The sequence below is a fragment of the Helianthus annuus genome, chromosome 9, assembly GCF_002127325.2.
Source record: "Helianthus annuus cultivar XRQ/B chromosome 9, HanXRQr2.0-SUNRISE, whole genome shotgun sequence".
NCBI classification, from domain to species: Eukaryota; Viridiplantae; Streptophyta; class Magnoliopsida; order Asterales; family Asteraceae; genus Helianthus; species Helianthus annuus.
This window is the reverse complement of record NC_035441.2, coordinates 134302547-134323168: the sequence shown is the minus strand read 5'-3', so window position 1 is coordinate 134323168 and position 20622 is coordinate 134302547. Positions and strand designations below refer to the sequence as shown.

The following is a 20622-nucleotide window of genomic DNA, read 5'->3' as shown; positions in this document are numbered from 1 at the left end:
CTGGTCCCTGATAGGGTGCTCCATGGAAGGATAATCCATCAGAGATCTCGATGGGATGGTTGGGGGTACCTCTTGCTGGCTCGACGGGATCCGTGTCCTCGTCCATGTCCATTGCATTGTCTTCCGAGAAATGGTCCTCTGGTCCTAGAGGGTTAAAACCTACTGGTTCCTGGACAAAGTTTGCCGGGTTGAACCAACCCTGAAAGACAGGAGTAGGGTCGCCAAAGGAGTGGTGCGAGAGGGATCGCTGGAGAGGTATATACGAAGGTTGTGGGTTATCGGGCTTGTTTTCCGAGTGCGGCCCAAAAGAGTGACGGTAGGAAGGTGTTGAACTGTGAGAGATAGACCGTCTAGCGGGCTCAAAAAGGTTCCTCCTGTTTCTCTGAGGTTCGGCACTCATTGTAGTGGAAGGAGCTCGCAGGTGCGAAGGTCCGGCCTCGTGATCGTTGTGGGTAGTAATTGGCCCTTTGCCTCTTCCTCTTCTTCTGATCATCGGTGGCATATTTCCTGATTTCATAATTTAAATAAATAACAACAATAAAGGACAAAGTAGAGCAACAATTCGAGATCGTCCTAAGTTCTTGTCTAGACTCGATTATGTGCAATTGTGTCATTGAGATTAAACACAAAAGGCTAGTGTTTAATTCACTCAACGTTGGCTCTGATACCAACCTATCACACCCCGATATTCACACGTTTCACCGGTGGGGGAGTATCGTGACGTAGTTGGTAACATTACAGTCAAACAACACAATATTTAAATGCACAGCGGAAGCAAAAGATAGATATATTTCAACCAAATATTATTGTAATATTATGTATCACAGACAGTTGAAATTAATCCACAGAGGGGATCAAAAATAAATAGGAAATATTGTTCAACAGTTGACATCCAAGCTTGCGAGACTTATTGTGGACGCTAGGAGAAAGCCAGCCTAGTTCGCATAGTACCTGCACTTAACCTTTTTTGGGAAAATACGTCAGTTTACACTGGTAGATACATTCAACCGACACTTTTGAAAAAGGTTTAATAAAATTGATTTGAATGCACGTGGCACAAACTTTTATAACTTGGGATAATTATTTTAATATAATACTTGTAAACAAATTACATATTTCTTATGCGTTCAGTAGCCCGTTCCGTAGTCCGGGTTAAAGATCAATAGACACACCACATCATTTATTTATTCATTTATGCACAGACGGGTGTACGCCTACACCTCGTGCTCAAGTCGTGGCCATCTCGTAAGATGGTGCCAAGGATATCCGGGACATGGTCATTAACCCCCCAAGGCTTTAAGCAAACAAAACATTTCAAAACAGAGCATATCAATAATTTAACCTCTATCCGATTAAAGATTCAATGCTGGACCAAGCGGTATTTTATATACCGTACCCCAAGCCCGTATAAGGGAAAAATAAGTTAAAAGTATTTACCTTTGCAAAGTATATTTCACAAACAGCAATTGCAAGTAGCTTTTACCGGGTCTCCTATTCTGGAACGAAGGTTTATAATAACCTATTAGAATCCTAACGGGTCTTTAATTAAGCCTAAGCTTAGACCGGTTAGTTTTAACGAAAGATACGGTTCGAACGCGTGATTAAGCGAAGACCGGAATAGAATGTGTTTTAGTCCCGACAAGTTTAAAGACTTGTGTAATATAGGGAAACTATACACCTTCTGGATTTTGAGATAAAAACGATAAGATTTGACCCGTTTCGGCTAACTTATGTAAACTTAGCTACATAAACCGAACCGAACGCGTAATGAGTGTAACGGGTAACCGTGAGAGTCACTTACAGGTTTCCTAAGTTAATATGCCCTAATTATGTTGTGATATCAGTAGGATATCTCCCATTATGCCCAAAACGAGTTTAATTCCATAATACGCCCCGTAGGGGTATTTTGGTCATTTTAAAGATTATAAAAGAGATTTATTAAACTCCTGTGATTCAGGTCTGAATAAATCAGTAAAATAACTTATTTTAACAGGGTAAATCAGTTGGTGATAGGTCTTAAGCGATAAAACGGTTTTAAAGCTATACTAGGTGTTTAATACGCGTAAAAAGCCATTTTAAGCGATTTCCGGGTTACACAGGAAATCTGAGTTTTCTGATCAGGCTACTTAGTCCAAAATACTTTATTTAATATATAAAATCAGTAGCAATTGGATTTGTGTCAAAATACTATGTAGAACTCATTTTATGTCCGAAAAGTGTATAATTGGTATTTACCGAATCAACGCTATAACCCTAGGTTATGAGCAGGTTAAAAATAATTAAAAATCTTTAAAAATCTCAAAATATTATATTACATCAGTGTGTAAAAGGTTTGGTGTCGAAATTTGGGTTTAGATAGGCTTTATGCTAAGTGCGCCGTTTAATTAACAAAAGTTTTCTTAATTGCGCTATTTAGCATAACTCCTATTCTAGACCTCGAATTGACATGAAATTTTAGGGACATGTTTAGAAATCAGTAACTAAGGTTATTGTCCTTTCACATATCCAAAATTCTCGTTTTAAGGTCAAAAGGGCATTATGGTCAACTTTTAAGCATATAACGGAAATGTGCAAATGACTCGGACAAACAACGAACCAGTCACAGAGGGTCATACCATCATGTAACCTGGTCCTAAGGAAGTCCTAAGGCATATCCAAGTCATACTAAAATGGGTCAGAACTGAAGTCAAAGCAAAAGTCAAAGTTCTGCGACTTTCGGTTCCGAACCGGGTCTAAATAGGAAATTGTCGGATCAAACAAGCTTAGACCAGTTATAATACTTATTATCAAGTTATATGAGTGATAAAATAGGTTACATGCCTTCTACATTGTTAAATATGCGTTAATTCGAAAATTAGCATTCTGTTGACTTTTTCTAAACATCTTTGACCCGACCTTTGATCCAGTTAGAGTGGGAATCAGGGGGTGCCCTTTTAAGGGTTTAATGTCCACCTAATTACCAACTTATAACTACCTTTGATTCGACTAATCACTGGACCATTACTGATTAATCTCTAAGTCAAACGTTAATTACGACGGTTTGACTTTTAAGCTAAAACTAAGTAAAAACTCAACTAAGAAAGGTTAAGCATACTTACTGAAGTCCTATACACGATTAAGAAAGCTTAGAGAAGGCTCTTGAGCTCCAGAAAGCACCAAGAATGCAGAAGTGAGGTGTGATCAAGATGGTTGCACAAGAGGCCTTTATATAGTGTTCAAAACTCACTAGATCTTTGACACACAAGCCTATCAATGCCATGGATCATCCACAGATGTCCCTAAGTGCCTAGAGGTTGTTTAGGGGTCGCCCATGTAGTGAAATAACTAACTAAGTCGGTTAAAAACGTTTATAACAGCCAACAGCCAAGCTGCTGTCGCTGGGCACCCCTTACGGACCGTAAGGCAGGTCCTTTACGGTCCGTAAGCCTTTGCCAGAAAGCAAAAAAAATTAACCTTTCATGCATTGAACAGGCAACTTGCATAGCATTATTTTGAGGCAGGAAAATGTCAGTATGAGGCCTTTTTACCCATGCTTGATCAGTTGTGTCTACCTATCTTGCAATATTATTGGGTTGAACAATGATAGTATTCACAAACGAAGGTTTTATTGAGCATTATTTTCATAGGATCCATTCTTGCAAATTTGGACATCCATTATTATTAGAAATCACCGGATTAAAGGTATACTAGATGTTTATTAATCATGATAGGGTCTTGGGATTTATAATGAAGTCTTTCAGAGGTATAAATTAACATGTCGACATGCTTAAAAAAATCCTGCCATACATCTTTAACTAAATCCGGGTTTATAATGCTTTTGTCGTATGTGACACGTGTCGTTTATTTATTGAACACAAATTTTTGAGGTGTTACAGCCGCCGACCATCACCATCTTCAACCGTAGAGAAATCCATCACCATCCGAACCACCAAAAACACCATGTTGCCGACCGCCGCCGTCGCAGCCACCGCAATCCTCCCTCTCTGCCTCCACAAAACCCACAACTCCCTCCACTGCTCCAGCTCCTCTTTTCTCAACCCTATCATGGAAGCCGGATATGTTTGATGATGAAGAATATGTGTAGATCTAGAAAGAGAGAGAGAGAGAGAGAGAGAGAGTATATATGATCTAGATAAAATGTGATATGAGAGAGAAAGGGGTACGGGTATTTGTGATTGTAAAGATGTGATGTGAGGTTGGTTAAATTACAAATATACCCCTCAGCTATACTCACATGTTTAATGAGATGTCCACTTTTGATTGGTTAATATTAGTTCTTACGGTTTTCACAACTGGGGGTGGTTTTCATTTGAACTGATCCCTATATATATATAGGCTTCGGATCAATCGAGAACCAAGCCGGGTTGTGAGAATCGCGAGAACCACTCTCCACCAATCAGATTATACCACCTATACACTATTATTTTAAAACCAAAAGGTTATTTTGTTAATTTAATCTATATATTTTGGTAAATTAATCTATATGTCATTTCCAACTATCTCTTTCTCTTTTAAAGTCTCTGACTTTCTCTCTCTTCACACAATCTTCATCATCTTTATCTCTCTCATCTCTCATCTCTCTCTCGAATCTTCATCCTGATGAAATGAAGAAACTTAAATCTTCATCAACTTCATCTGATGTTCTTACCTCCCATGTTTTCCGATGATGTCCTTACCCCCTGGCTGCAGAAGCGGTGGTGGCGGTTGTACGGAGGCATAAGATCACACTCCGACCACCGTATCCTCTGCCACCGTTACAGTATCATCTGCCACCGTTCACCACCATTCAACAGAGATAAACCCCTAGACGCCGCCGCATAGGGGGTGGGTGTCGTGTCTGAAAGTTGCCAGTTGTACCAGCCGCCGCCACCACCGTTCACCACCATATCTTGTAAATTTACAAGTTGAGATGCATAAGGTACAACAAGCTATTGTTGGTGGTTCTTTACTCGTACTGCGTTTTTTGTACTTGTGGGTTTTGATGAAACTTGTGGGTTTTGATGAAAGTGTGGTAAAGATCTCCGGCGGCATACTCACCGTCTCCGACCACCAACAAGAAGACCAGACCCCCTCTTTTTTTCTGAAAAATTTGTCATCTTTTTTGTGGGTTTTTTTGTTAAAGATCTGAAAAAAAATTGTCGGTTTTGATGAAAGTGTGTTAAAGACCTGAAAAAAACTTGTAGTTTTTTTTGATGAAAGTGTGTTAAAGATCTGAAAAAAAAACTTGTGGGTTTTGATGAAAGTGTGTTAAAGATCTGAAAAAAAACTTGTGGGTTTTGATGAAACTTGGGGTTTTTGAAGAAAGTGTGTTAAAGTTCTCTGGCGGCATCTCCGGCGGCATCTTCGGCATCTCCGGTGGTGTCGATGGTGCCCGGTTGGTCGGAAGACGGTGGTGGGGAGTTGTGCAGAGGCGGAAGATGGTGGTGGGGCAGTGGTTGGTGGGAGTCTTTGCGACAGCCGCGGTGGTGTCCGACCACCATCGCCTCAAAACGAACCACCATGGCTGCTCGATTTCTTCAGTTTTTTTAATTTATTTTGACCCATAAAAATAGAGCACCCCCTGACTACAACTTGCTGACCTAATCTGGCCACCATCGCCTCAAAACGAACCACCATGGCTGATCGATTTCTACGGTAATTTTCACTCTTTGCATGATTTTGATGGATCTTATATTTGTTTTTGCAGCATTTAATTCGTTGATGTGTTTGAATTTTTGGGTAATGGCTCGTGGTTTCTGTTTTCTAGATATGCGAAGATGTATGGGGTATTTTGGGGATTTCGTTGAGATAAAACCCCTTTGTGAAGCCCAAGTTGGTTCTGTAATACTTTAGTGGGTTTCTAATTTGCAAATTATTTTTTGGCTCTTCAATATTTGGGGAGCAGATTGCTTTTGAATTGTAGATATTGTCATGGGCAGTGGGTTTTTAATTTGCAAATTATGATCTGCATAAAGTGAGTTGCCTTTTATTTTCGATCTTTGGATTGATTTGTGTTTTTGATATTTTGGGTTGAGTTGGCAGTGATAGGTAGAAACCAATTTTTTCGACAGTTGATGACGATGGCGCGGCAAGGATGGCGGAGGGTAGGTTTTTGAACCTGCAACCCCATTTTGCAGCCTTTGATTATTGAAAACTTTGAGCCAAACCCCTTTTTTTCAAGATCCACACATTGTTTTGATTTTTGTTGTTGGGGTTTATATTTTTTTTTCAGTCGATGATGATAAGTTCAACTTATCTGAGACACCAACTGAGTCACGATTTTTGGGTGAGTTCGTCGTATTTGAGTGCTTATGCGCATGGTTGATCCTAAGTCGTCGTATTCGTCTAAAGCGTGAGAGAAGTCAATGCGTGCACTAATGATACAGAGAAGGTGCGCAGTGAGTTGAGGTACTATGCATAACTGACTAATGATTTGAGTACTTTTTACAGCCTTCAATGTTTCACTTGATAATGGTAGAATATAAAACCCGGCCATTCAAGTTCCTAACATGCAACACGATATGCAACGATGCTAATTTCTCAAAATGATTTATTTTCTAAAACCGAATTTGTTTGTACTAGGGCTCGCGCTGTCATGCTTTCTTGGTGTAACACCTCGAAAAATTTCGTCCAATAATGTCTTGACACGTGTCATAAGGTTCCGGTATGTGAAAATATACTTTTGAGGGACTAAAATTGACAAACAGTGAAAACTATGGAACGTAAGGGTCCAAAGTGTCAACAATGGATAAATAGACTCTATGATAACTCTACATAATGTTTATAACCTTAAACGGTTGGATCATGGATCATACGAAGCGGAAAATGCACAAAAGTGAGGAATTACAAACTATAGGGGCCAAAAGTGTCAACATGTTGAATTTATACCTCTGAGTGAACTTTTGGCAGACCCGAAGCCTTGAAATGCTAAAATATACTCACTAGAACATGTGGTAAAAATTTCGTGAAGTTTCGATAACGTATGAGAAAGTTATGGCCAAAACCGTACTTGAGGGGTTAAAAGCGTCAACGTCGAATTTCATGGCTTTTCGGTTGAGCGCAAAGTTATCCGAGGACATTACCATGTTGGTAAATGTCCCAAGGTTCTTAGAAACCAAGTTTGGGGGTTTACGCGTCATGATAAAGAGCCAAAACATCATTTGCGAAGACAGGGACTAAAACTGCCAATGTTTGGCAAAGTTTGACAGCAACAGAAGCCAGGCGGCCCGCCTGGGCTGCCTAATGCGGGCCGCGACCCAAGCCCAGTAACAGCAAATCGCGAACTGATGTGTTTTGGGTCCGAATTTGAGTGGGAAACAGCTGTTATCACCTCTCTTTTGCACCAATTGAAGGCCTTGCATGCCTAGGACTACTGTGAGCTCTCTACAACCTCTGAATTCACCATAAAATAGATCATTCCATCAATTCTTGAGCACTTGTGATAGTAACAAGAACAAGCAAATTTCAAGAACTCTCAAGACAACTTCTGGAGCATTTCTGAACGACAAAGCAGCCTCTAAGGGTTAACTAAGCTTCATTAGGACCTTGGTAATCCTTTATATCATCCTATAATTCGTTCTTGCTTTGATTATTAGTTAAAAGTCAAACCGTTGTTCTTATAATTTGACTTTTCGATTAAACGAGTTTAGCTCTGTCATTTCTCAAATTGAAACCACTGATATGTGGGTATTTATGTGGGAAACAAACCCTCAAAAGGGTATTCTCTGATTCCCACTCTAAGCATGCTATTTGTCGAGTCAAAGTTGTTTCTAAAAAGTCAACAGGAATCGTTTTTGCGAAATATAGCTTAAATGGTAATGTAGATGACATGCAATCAGTTTGATCATCAAAAATAACTTATAATATATGTAAGAATGTGTTTTACCATAACCAACTCGACAATCTTTAGTATAAATACGAATCGGAACCGAAAGTCTTGTAAAACGACTTTTTCGTAGACTATCGATTCGGATCCGTGCATGCATGTTTGAGATCTGTATTAGAGCATATTTTGAACCACTTTTATTTTGGTTAAACTTTCTGGAATTTTCATATCTCGAGTCTATACTTAGCCGATTCATTTGCATGTTTCCGATTTATGCTTAAAGTTGACTATTTTGCCCTTTTTGATAAAAAACGTGATTTTTGGAAAAGTGAAAGAGTAGAAATCTTTATTTCTAATATATAAACTTGCACTGAAAATTTGAGATCAGTTAGTGGTCCAGATTTTGAGTTATGGCCGATATCGTAAAACTATATCTTAAAGTTACATAAACGGCGCATTTAGCGTATAACCTATTTCAGGCCACGTTTTGGTATAAAACTTTTTACCCACTGATGTTATATATTATTTTGGGATTTTTGATGATTTTTATTTAATTTTTTGGCTGATCGTATCATAGATCGCTTAGTCGATTTTGTTAATGCCGGTTTTGACCATTTAAGCCATAAAATGAGTTTTACACATTCTTTTGACCCCAAATCTTTTTCTACTGATTTTATATGTTAAATAAATTATTTTGAGCATTCTGGAAATATAAAAATCCCAGCTTTCTTTTAAAAACCCGGAAACGGCTCTAAATCGCATTTTTAGCGTTTTTAGCGCATAGTAAGCGCTATACTCATTTTAAACATATAAGACTCATACCTACTGATGTATTTAGCATATTTTCATATAATAACAGTAAGTATAAATGTTTGAACGCAGATTTCCAGTTTTGGCATTTTTAGCCCTTGTGAAATTACTAAAATACCCCTACGGTGCATAGTTTGATTTTAAATGATAAGTTTTGTATACGGGTCATACTCTACTGTTAAAATATATCAAATTAAGTATATTTACCGTATAAACCAGACCTGTAACTCAGATTTATAATTTGACTCTTTTATAATCTTTTAAATGACCAAAATGCCCTTCTAAGGCATAAATTGAGTTTAAAATCATTCGGGGCATAATAGAACATAACTTACTGATATTATATCATATTTAAAGCATATTATCTCAGGGAACTTGCATTTGACTCTTTTGGCTACCCGTAACGCCCATTTTGCGTTCGGTTCGGTTTACGTAACTAGTTTGCGTAAATTGACCGAAACGGGTCAAACGTTATCATTTTTATCTCAAAATCCAGAATGTATTTAGTATACCCATATTATACAAGTATTCAAACTTGTCGGGTCTAAATCACATTCTATCCGGTCTTTCGCTTAATCGTGCGCTTGTACCGTATCGTCCTTAAAACTAACCGGTCTAAGCTAAAGCTTAAATAAAGACCCGTTAGGAATCTAATAGGTTATTATAAACCTTTGTTCCAGATTAGGAGGCCCAGTAAAAGCTACCTACACTTACCAATTGTGATTCATACTTGCTCAGGTAAATACATTTTGACTTATTTTCCCTATACGGGCTTGGGGTACGGTATATAGAATACCGCTTGATCGAGCGCACAAATCCTGCGCCTTGTGTGTACAGTCTTGAATAGTTTGTGCGACTCGTTTAAACAGTCTTGTCTTACTTTAGGCTTTGGGGGGTTATTGACCGTGTCCCGGATATCCTTGGCATTATCTTACGAGATGGCCACGACCAGAGCACGGGGTGTAGGCGTACACCCGACGTGTATAACTCTTTAATGTGGTGTGTCATTTAATCTTTAGCCCGGACAGCAGATCCCGGGCCACCAAAAGTACGAGTACATGTAATTCGTTCACAAGTTTATATTGCATAATTATCCCAAGTTAATAAAAATATTTATGCCTTGTGCATTTAAATCAATTTTCAATCATTTTCAAAATGAGTCAGTTGATTTGTATTTACCAGTGTAAACTGACGTATTTTTCCCAAAAGGTTAAGTGCAGGTACTATACGAACTAGGCTGGCTGTTTCCTAAGAGCGTCCACTATAGTCTCGCAAGCTCGGACGACAAATAAACTGTTGAACAATTTATCTTATTTATTTGATCCGCCTGTGGATCCGTTTCAACTACTTATGATGATTATTATTACATTTTAATTAAAGTTGAAATGAATCTATTTCTGCTTCCGCTGTGCATTATTATATTGTGTTGTTTGTCTATGACGATGCCAACCACGTCACTGTACCCCACACCGGGCCCACCGGTGACACGTGGAGATCGGGGTGTGACAGGTTGGTATCAGAGCCAACGCTGAGTGAATTAAACACTAGTCTTTTGTGTTTGATCTCAGTTACACAATTGCACATTCCTCAATTTTCGAGTCTAGACAAAGAACTTAGGAAATGTTCAAAATTTCGTTTATTTTTATTTTCATTTTCTAACTTTGTCTTATATATTTTGTTGTGCTACTTGTTTGATTTTTGACAGGTTCAACATGCCGCCACGAGTTCGAGGAAGGGGACGAGGAGGATTCGCCACCTCACATGACCACGAGGCAGGGCCTTCGCACAGGCGAGCCCCATCAGCATCGCACAACACTGCTGCCCACGATCTTTGGAGATCATTTGCTGAACCAGCCAGGCACTCGGTATCACTGAGTACCTCACCATCCCTACCTCACTCCTTTGGGCCACATTCTGAAAATGGGCCCCATGACTCCCATGGATCCTTCATTCCATTACACCAGTCACCTCACCACTACCCAGCACCCGTTTATCAGGGCCTGTACAACCCTGATGCCTACTTGGATGAACCAGTGGGTCATAACCCACTAGGACCTGAAGACCACTTCTCTGGTGGCAACGAGATGGAGGTCGACGAGGACACCGATCCCTCCATGCCACCGTCCGGCACTCCCAACCATCCCATTGAGATATCGGATGGGTCACCATACAGGGGATCACCTTTCAATGGTGTTGACAGCTACGAGGAGAGGTTTAAGCAGCACAACTGGGTTTTTACCCCCAGCTACCATAACTCCCCCATGCACCAGTCTTACCACAGTTCTCCATTGCACTCTCAGCACCACTCCCAGCAGCAGCAGCTTCAGCAGCAGCCTCAGCAGCAGGACCCATCTGAGGCCTTCTGGCGCGACGTGGTCACTCCGTCACCACCACCACCACCGGTTTTGCCTCCTACGCCTCAGAGGCCAAGGAGGAACGCGCGTATGTCTACGCGAGGAGGGATTCGCATTGGCACCCCTCGACATTCAGGTAGCGGCCGCTACTCGCCGCTCCACGAGGAGTCAGAGATGGGAGAATCTCAGCATCCTGTCTCAGAGGTTTCTTCTGCGCCTATTGCGCCACCGCCACCACAGAACTTTGGAGAGCCAATCCCTGCGTATGCTAGCGCAGCACAGTTCAACCCTTTCGAGCCGACTTTTCCTCCTGGTTATGATTATACGGGAGATCCCTACTGGTTAGCTTCAGGCTACAACCCTCTCAATCAGGAGAGTACTTTTGGAGGTCCCTGGGTTACGGGACAATCAGCTTTTGGATTCCCACCGCAGGGATACCAGCAGCCGCAGCCTCCACAGCCACCGCAGTATCAGCCACCGCCGCCGGCGCCGATGATGTCGCCACCGCAAGTCCAAGAAATCCTGCAAGGGATACACGACGTGCGACGGGAATTGCAACATGATCGCCGACACAACCGCGGTATGTTCAAGAAGATGGTTGACTTGATTAAGGGTAAGAGTAAGAAGGATTATTAAATCCTTTGTTTGTTAGCTCTTTTACTCATGTCCCTGCGTGGACATTTATTCCTGTATTCTACCCCTGCGTGGGTATATTTTCTCTTATTCTACCCCTGCGTGGGTATGTTGTTTCTGTTAACCCCTGCGTGGGTTTTTTCTGTTTGTTTGTTTTGTTTGTTGTTATTTGGTTTAGCCCCTGCGTGGGCATGCTATTTGAGAAAAGTCCCGTTTAGGGAAAAAGTTGTACTAGTTTACTTTAATTAAAACGGATAATTTAAATTTTTCTTCATTTTATTTATGTGCATGAATATAATATTCAAATAAATGGAAAATATCAATTTTTATTTGATTTACCATTTAATAAGGATCTTAGTAAGGTAAAACCTAGCTTGAATGTCTTATTAACAGGCCTGGCCGATATGGTAAAACCTGGTTGAAAAGATTCAAATCTCTGTTAACATCTGAAAACATGTTAACATTCTTGACTAAGCGTGATTCGTAAAATCACACATGTCACCCTTTTTTAATAAATTATCTACAGATTATATCTGTATACAAGTCTGGTAATGACTTGATACCTACGGGTTATGACTATGTCATATAAAGCAAAAAAAGGCAGTTGTGGTTTATAACTCCCTGCCAAGTAAAGGATTATTTGTTTAAATTATACAATGCTAATCCTATAAAAATCTAAATTTAGAATTTAGAAGTTGTCCGAAGTGACTAGGCCTATTGTGCCAATATATATATTTCATTCCATAATATAGTTGCTAATAAAAGCCTTGAATGAAATTAAATAAATTAACTATTATGATTCTTAATATCATGGTTAATAAATCGTCTAGAACGATAATACTGTTAGGTTTCCAAATAAGACCTTGTCCTTTTATGTAGCTTAAAGCTACATGGCCAAATCGGAGGAGACCAACAGTCATTCTGGAGAACACCCAGATGATACAAAGATTCACGTCACTGGTGCGGAACTGCAAGCACTGGTTGAAAACGCTGTTGCCAAAGCTATGGATAGGCAATTCAGGGAATCTAGCGGGACTCGGAGTAGAACCCGAACCGTATCGCACGTCAAGCCCAAGACTCATTCAGAGGCTCATAGTAAGCCACCTTCTAAGAAGAATGAGCCGAAGAAGGATGAGGGGGATAATCACTCCTCCAACCACAGCAATATTCCTAAGCAAGAAATCAAGCTGAAGCATGATACGCACAGCAAGTCCTGTACGTACAAATATTTCGTATCATGCAAACCCAGGGATTTTACTGGGGAAAAAGGAGCAGTTGACTGCATGACATGGATTGATGAGATGGACACAGTTGTTGACATCAGCGGGTGTGCTGATAGGGACGTTGTGAAGTACGTGTCCCAGTCATTCAAGGGAGATGCTCTAGCATGGTGGAAGTCTCTTCTACAAGCTGCCGGTAAGGCCGCTCTGTACAGCTTGACATGGGATCAGTTTGTAGCCCTAATCAAAGAGAATTTCTGCCCGCATCACGAGGTCGAAAGGATTGAGTCGGATTTCGTATCCCTGGTAATGAAGGACCTCGATTGTCAGGCATATCTCACCACGTTCAATACCTTATCTCGATTAGTGCCGTATTTGGTGACCCCAGAGCCGCGAAGGATTGCTCGATTTATTGGGGGTCTGGCACCAGAGATCAAAGCGAGCGTTAAGGCATTAAGGCCTACGACATTCAGATCCGTAGCTGATCTATCCCTCTCCCTCACTCAAGATGTAGTCAGATTGAGAGCTATGAAGAGCTCAGAGGAAACGTGAGGATGACACCTCACGAAGATCGGAGAAACGACACAGAGGGAACAACGACGATAAGAAAGGGTCGGGATTTAAGAAGGGAGATCATCAATCGGGTGAAAGACCCAGATGCAAGACCTGCAAGAGACACCATTTTGGGAAATGTCGTTTGGAAGCAAAATCCCAGTCTCACAAAAAACGATGTGGAATCTGTAAGTCCACAGACCATAAAGCCTTAGATTGCAAGAAGATAAAGGATGCAATTTGTTTTGGTTGCAACGAGAAAGGGCACATCCAGCCAAATTGCCCAAAGAATGCAAAGAAAGCCGATGAAGGAAAGAAGACTAATGCGAGAGTCTTCAGAATGGACGCCAAGGAAGCAGTTCTTGACGACAACGTCATTACAGGTACTTTTCTTGTAAATGATGTTTTTGCTAGAGTCCTATTTGATTCAGGAGCTGATAAGTCATTTGTAGATGATAAGTTTTGTAAATTGTTAAACCTTCCTGTTAAAACCTTAAGTGTGAAATATGAGGTGGAATTAGCCGATGGAACCATAGAAACCGCCTCGACTGTTCTAGATGGATGTGTTATATCCATTAGGAATCATTCCTTCCCGTTACCCTTGCTTCCCTTTAAGCTAGCTGGATTTGACATAGTGATAGGCATGGATTGGTTATCGCATAACCAAGCCCAGATTCTGTGCAACAGAAAGCAAGTAGTAGTGAAGACTCCGTCTGGTGAGTCACTCACTATTCAAGGAGATACCCAGCATGGATTGCCTGAGCAAGTGTCCATGCTCAAGGCATCCAGATGCATGCAGAAGGGATGTGTCATTTATGTGGCACAAGTTACCATTGATGAGCCGAAGCCGAAGATTGAGGATATCCCTGTTATCTCGGAATATCCTGAAGTATTCCCTGAAGAACTACCCGGTTTGCCACCGGATAGGCAAGTGGAATTTCGGATCGACATCATTCCAGGCGTTGCGCCTGTAGCAAGAGCACCATACAGATTGGCACCAACGGAGATGAAGGAGTTGAGGACGCAGTTGGATGATTTGTTAGCTAAAGGTTTTATTAGACCTAGCTCGTCTCCTTGGGGAGCACCAATCTTGTTCGTTAAAAAGAAGGATGGATCGTTGCGTCTGTGCATCGATTACCGTGAGCTTAACAAGGTCACTATCAAGAATAGGTATCCGTTACCCAGGATCGACGATCTGTTCGATCAGTTGCAAGGAGCAAGCTATTTCTCAAAAATCGACCAGAGGTCAGGTTATCACCAGTTGAAGGTCAAGGAGGAAGACGTACACAAGACAGCGTTTAGGACTCGATATGGACATTACGAGTTCCTAGTGATGCCGTTTTGGCTCACCAACGCACCAGCCGCATTCATGGATCTCATGAATCGTGTCTGCAAGCCTTATCTGGATAAATTCGTCATCGTCTTTATCGACGACATCCTTATCTACTCGAAGAGCCAAGCTGACCATGAGAAACACCTTCGTTGTATTCTCAAACTTCTGCATCAAGAGAAGCTTTATGCCAAATTTTCGAAGTGTGAATTTTGGCTTCGAGAAGTCCAATTCTTTGGACATGTAGTAAGCGAGCGTGGTATCCAAGTAGATCCCGCCAAAGTAGAAGCAGTCATGAACTGGCAGGAGCCGAAGACTCCTACTGAGATTCGCAGTTTCCTCGGATTGGCAGGATATTATAGGCGATTTATTGAGAACTTTTCAAGAATTGCTGCGCCCCTAACTTCGTTGACTCGTAAGAAGATTAAGTTCGATTGGGGCCCTAAGCAGCAGGAATCTTTCGACATTTTGAAGAAGAAGTTGAGCAATGCTCCAGTGTTGATATTGCCCGATGGCGTAGAAGAATTTGTGGTGTACTGTGATGCGTCACACACTGGCATGGGCTGTGTACTCATGCAGAAAGGCAAAGTCATTGCCTACGCTTCTCGACAGCTAAAGGTGCACGAGAAGAACTACACCACCCACGATTTGGAATTGGGTGCAGTTGTATTTGCTTTGAAGCTATGGAGACATTACTTGTATGGAACCAAGTATATAATATATTCAGATCACAAGAGTCTTCAGCATCTGTTCAATCAGAAGGAATTGAACATGCGTCAGAGGCGATGGATGGAAACTTTAAATGATTATGACTGCGAGATAAGATACCATCCAGGCAAGGCAAATGTAGTTGCCGACGCCTTAAGCAGAAAGGAAAGGGTAAAACCAATCAGAATCAATGTCAAGCGCATTGAAATAAGAAATAATTTGAATGAAAGGGTGTTAGCTGCACAGAAGGAAGTTGTGTTGGAAGCTAACTATCCTGCAGAGAAGTTAGGAGTAACTGAGGAGCAGTTATCCTACGACAAAGATGGAATGCTACGACTAAACGGACGAATATGGGTTCCAGTTTATGGAGGACTTCGGTATGTTATCCTCCAGGAAGCCCACAGCTCTAAATATTCCGTTCATCCTGGAGCTGATAAGATGTACCAGGATTTGAAAGCAAACTACTGGTGGATTGGTTTAAAAAAGTCAGTAGCTGAGCATGTAGCTAAATGTTTGACTTGTGCGCAAGTCAAGGCTGAGCATCAGAAGCCGTCAGGTTTGCTTCAACAACCTGAAATTCCCAAGTGGAAATGGGAAATGGTGACAATGGATTTCATCACCAAGTTGCCGAAGACGAAAAAGGGAAATGATACCATATGGGTCATAGTAGATAGACTGACTAAGTCAGCTCATTTTCTACCCATCAAGGAGACGTATAGCTCCGATATGTTAGCTCAATTATACGTTGATAAGATTGTAGCGCTACATGGTATACCTATATCTATTATCTCCGATAGAGATACTAGGTATACGTCGCATTTTTGGAAAAGTTTCCAACAATCGTTGGGCACTCGTTTGAATTTTAGTACGGCTTATCATCCTCAGACCGATGGTCAGAGTGAGCGTACTATTCAAACTTTGGAAGACATGCTTCGTGCATGTGCGATCGACTTGGGTGGTAGTTGGGATAAGAACCTACCACTGATTGAATTCTCCTACAACAATAGCTACCATTCCAGCATAAAGGCTGCGCCTTTTGAGGCCCTATACGGTAGAAAGTGTAGATCGCCCATTTGTTGGGCAGAAGTTGGAGATGTCCAGTTGTCAGGACCAGATATCGTTTTTGAGACGACGGACAAGATCGTGCAGATACGCGATCGTTTGAAAGCTGCCAGGGATAGGCAGAAAAGTTATGCGGATCCTAAGCGCAAAGATTTTCACTTCGATGTAGGTGATAAAGTATTGCTTAAAGTATCGCCCTGGAAGGGTGTGATGCGATTTGGCAAGAAAGGCAAGCTAAGCCCAAGATACATAGGACCTTTCGAGATTATCGAACGTGTCGGGTCAGTCGCTTACAAGTTAAACTTGCCTGAAGAGCTTATCGCTATTCATAATGTGTTCCACATCTATAATGTGAAGAAGTGTTTCGCTGACGAATCACTGGTTATTCCGCATACAGACATACACATAGATGAGAGTTTGAAGTTCGTGGAAAAACCTTTGTCGATCGAGGATCGACAGGTGAAGAAGCTTCGAAGGAAGTATATACCTATTGTAAAGGTCAAATGGGATGCCCGTAGAGGTCCCGAATACACGTGGGAAGTGGAATCCACGATGCAAGAGAAATATCCTCATTTGTTTCAGTAAATATCGAGGTCGAGATTTCTTTTAAGGGGGTGAGGATGTAACACCTCGAAAAATTTCATCCAATAATGTCTTGACACGTGTCATAAGGTTCCGGTATGTGAAAATATACTTTTGAGGGACTAAAGTTGACAAACAGTGAAAACTATGGAACGTAAGGGTCCAAAGTGTCAACAATGGATAAATAGACTCTATGATAACCCTACATAATGTTTATAACCTTAAACGGATGGATCATGGATCATACGAAGCGGAAAATGCACAAAAGTGAGGAATTACAAACTATAGGGGCCAAAATTGTCAACATGTTGAATTTATACCTCTGAGTGAACTTTTGGCAGACCCGAAGCCTTGTAATGCTAAAATATACTCACTAGAACATGTGGTAAAAATTTCGTGAAGTGTCGATAACGTATGAGAAAGTTATGGCCAAAACCGTACTTGAGGGGTTAAAAGCGTCAACGTCGAATTTCATGGCTTTTCGGTTGAGCGCAAAGTTATCCGAGGACATTACCATGTTGGTAAATGTCCCAAGGTTCTTAGAAACCAAGTTTGGGGGTTTACGCGTCATGATAAAGAGCCGAAACATCATTTGCGAAGACAGGGACTAAAACTGCCAATGTTTGGCAAAGTTTGACAGCAACAGAAGCCAGGCGGCCTGCCTGGGCTGCCTAATGCGGGCCGCGACCCAAGCCCAGTAACAGAAAATCGCGAACTGATGTGTTTTGGGTCCGAATTTGAGTGGGAAACAGCTGTTATCACCTCTCTTTTGCACCAATTGAAGGCCTTGCATGCCTAGGACTACTGTGAGCTCTCTACAACCTCTGAATTCACCATAAAACAGATCATTCCATCAATTCTTGAGCACTTGTGATAGTAACAAGAACAAGCAAATTTCAAGAACTCTCAAGACAACTTCTGGAGCATTTCTGAACGACAAAGCAGCCTCTAAGGGTTAACTAAGCTTCATTAGGACCTTGGTAATCCTTTATATCATCCTATAATTCGTTCTTGCTTTGATTATTAGTTAAAAGTCAAACCGTTGTTCTTATAATTTGACTTTTCGATTAAACGAGTTTAGTCTGTCATTTCTCAAATTGAAACCACTGATATGTGGGTATTTATGTGGGAAACAAACCCTCAAAAGGGTATTCTCTGATTCCCACTCTAAGCATGCTATTTGTCGAGTCAAAGTTGTTTCTAAAAAGTCAACAGGAATCGTTTTTGCGAAATATAGCTTAAATGGTAATGTAGATGACATGCATTCAGTTTGATCATCAAAAATAACTTATAATATATGTAAGAATGTGTTTTACCATAACCAACTCGACAATCTTTAGTATAAATACGAATCGGAACCGAAAGTCTTGTAAAACGACTTTTTCGTAGACTATCGATTCGGATCCGTGCATGCATGTTTGAGATCTGTATTAGAGCATATTTTGAACCACTTTTATTTTGGTTAAACTTTCTGGAATTTTCATATCTCGAGTCTATACTTAGCCGATTCATTTGCATGTTTCCGATTTATGCTTAAAGTTGACTATTTTGCCCTTTTTGATAAAAACGTGATTTTTGGAAAAGTGAAAGAGTAGAAATCTTTATTTCTAATATATAAACTTGCACCGAAAATTTGAGATCAGTTAGTGGTCCAGATTTTGAGTTATGGCCGATATCGTAAAACTATATCTTAAAGTTACATAAACGGCGCATTTAGCGTATAACCTATTTCAGGCCATGTTTTGGTATAAAACTTTTTACCCACTGATGTTATATATTATTTTGGGATTTTTGATGATTTTTATTTAATTTTTTGGCTGATCGTATCATAGATCGCTTAGTCGATTCTGTTAATGCCGGTTTTGACCACTTAAGCCATAAAATGAGTTTTACACATTCTTTTGACCCCAAATATTTTTCTACTGATTTTATATGTTAAATAAATTATTTTGAGCATTCTGGAAATATAAAAATCCCAGCTTTCTTTTAAAAACCCGGAAACGGCTCTAAATCGCATTTTTAGCGTTTTTAGCGCATAGTAAGCGCTATACTCATTTTAAACATATAAGACTCATACCTACTGATGCATTTAGCATATTTTCATATAATAACAGTAAGTATAAATGTTTGAACGCAGATTTCCAGTTTTGGCATTTTTTAGCCCTTGTGAAATTACTAAAATACCCCTACGGTGCATAGTTTAAATGATAAGTTTTGTATACGGGTCATACTCTACTGTTATAATATATCAAATTAAGTATATTTACTGTATAAACCAGACCTGTAACTCAGATTTATAATTTGACTCTTTTATAATCTTTTAAATGACCAAAATGCCCTTCTAAGGCATAAATTGAGTTTAAAATCATTCGGGGCATAATAGAACATAACTTACTGATATTATATCATATTTAAAGCATATTATCTCAGGGAACTTGCATTTGACTCTTTTGGCTACCCGTAACGCCCTTTTTGCGTTCGGTTCGGTTTACGTAACTAGTTTGCGTAAATTGACCGAAACGGGTCAAACGTTATCATTTTTATCTCAAAATCCAGAATGTATTTAGTATACCCATATTATACAAGTATTCAAACTTGTCGGGTCTAAATCACATTCTATCCGGTCTTTCGCTTAATCGTGCGCTTGTACCGTATCGTCCTTAAAACTAACCGGTCTAAGCTAAAGCTTAAATAAAGACCCGTTAGGAATCTAATAGGTTATTATAAACCTTTGTTCCAGATTAGGAGGCCCAGTAAAAGCTACCTACACTTACCAATTGTGATTCATACTTGCTCAGGTAAATACATTTTGACTTATTTTCCCTATACGGGCTTGGGGTACGGTATATAGAATACCGCTTGATCGAGCGCACAAATCCTGCGCCTTGTGTGTACAGTCTTGAATAGTTTGTGCGACTCGTTTAAACAGTCTTGTCTTACTTTAGGCTTTGGGGGGTTATTAACCGTGTCGCGGATATCCTTGGCATTATCTTACGAGATGGCCACAACCAGAGCACGGGGTGTAGGCGTACACCCGACGTGTATAACTCTTTAATGTGGTGTGTCATTTAATCTTTAGCCCGGACAGCAGATCCCGGGCCACCAAAAGTACGAGTACATGTAATTCGTTCACAAGTTTATATTGCATAATTATCCCAAGTTAATAAAAATATTTATGCCTTGTGCATTTAAATCAATTTTCAATCATTTTCAAAATGAGTCAGCTGATTTGTATTAACAGTGTAAACTGACGTATTTTTCCCAAAAGGTTAAGTGCAGGTACTATACGAACTAGGCTGGCTGTTTCCTAAGAGCGTCCACTATAGTCTCGCAAGCTCGGACGACAAATAAACTGTTGAACAATTTATCTTATTTATTTGATCCGCCTGTGGATCCGTTTCAACTACTTATGATGATTATTATTACATTTTAATTAAAGTTGAAATGAATCTATTTCTGCTTCCGCTGTGCATTATTATATTGTGTTGTTTGTCTATGACGATGCCAACCACGTCACTGTACCCCACACCGGGCCCACCGGTGACACGTGGAGATCGGGGTGTGACA

At 40.4% G+C, this 20622-nt stretch overlaps 1 long non-coding RNA gene across 1 annotated transcript; it reads left to right on the top strand.

The window, feature by feature from the left end:
* The first annotated feature begins 4528 nt into the window (after positions 1–4528).
* Positions 4529–6589, top strand: LOC110878765. Its single transcript, XR_004867316.1, has 3 exons — positions 4529–4918; positions 5687–6387; positions 6562–6589. It is a non-coding gene; the product is annotated as an uncharacterized LOC110878765 (long non-coding RNA).
* Positions 6590–20622: the final 14033 nt, after the last annotated feature.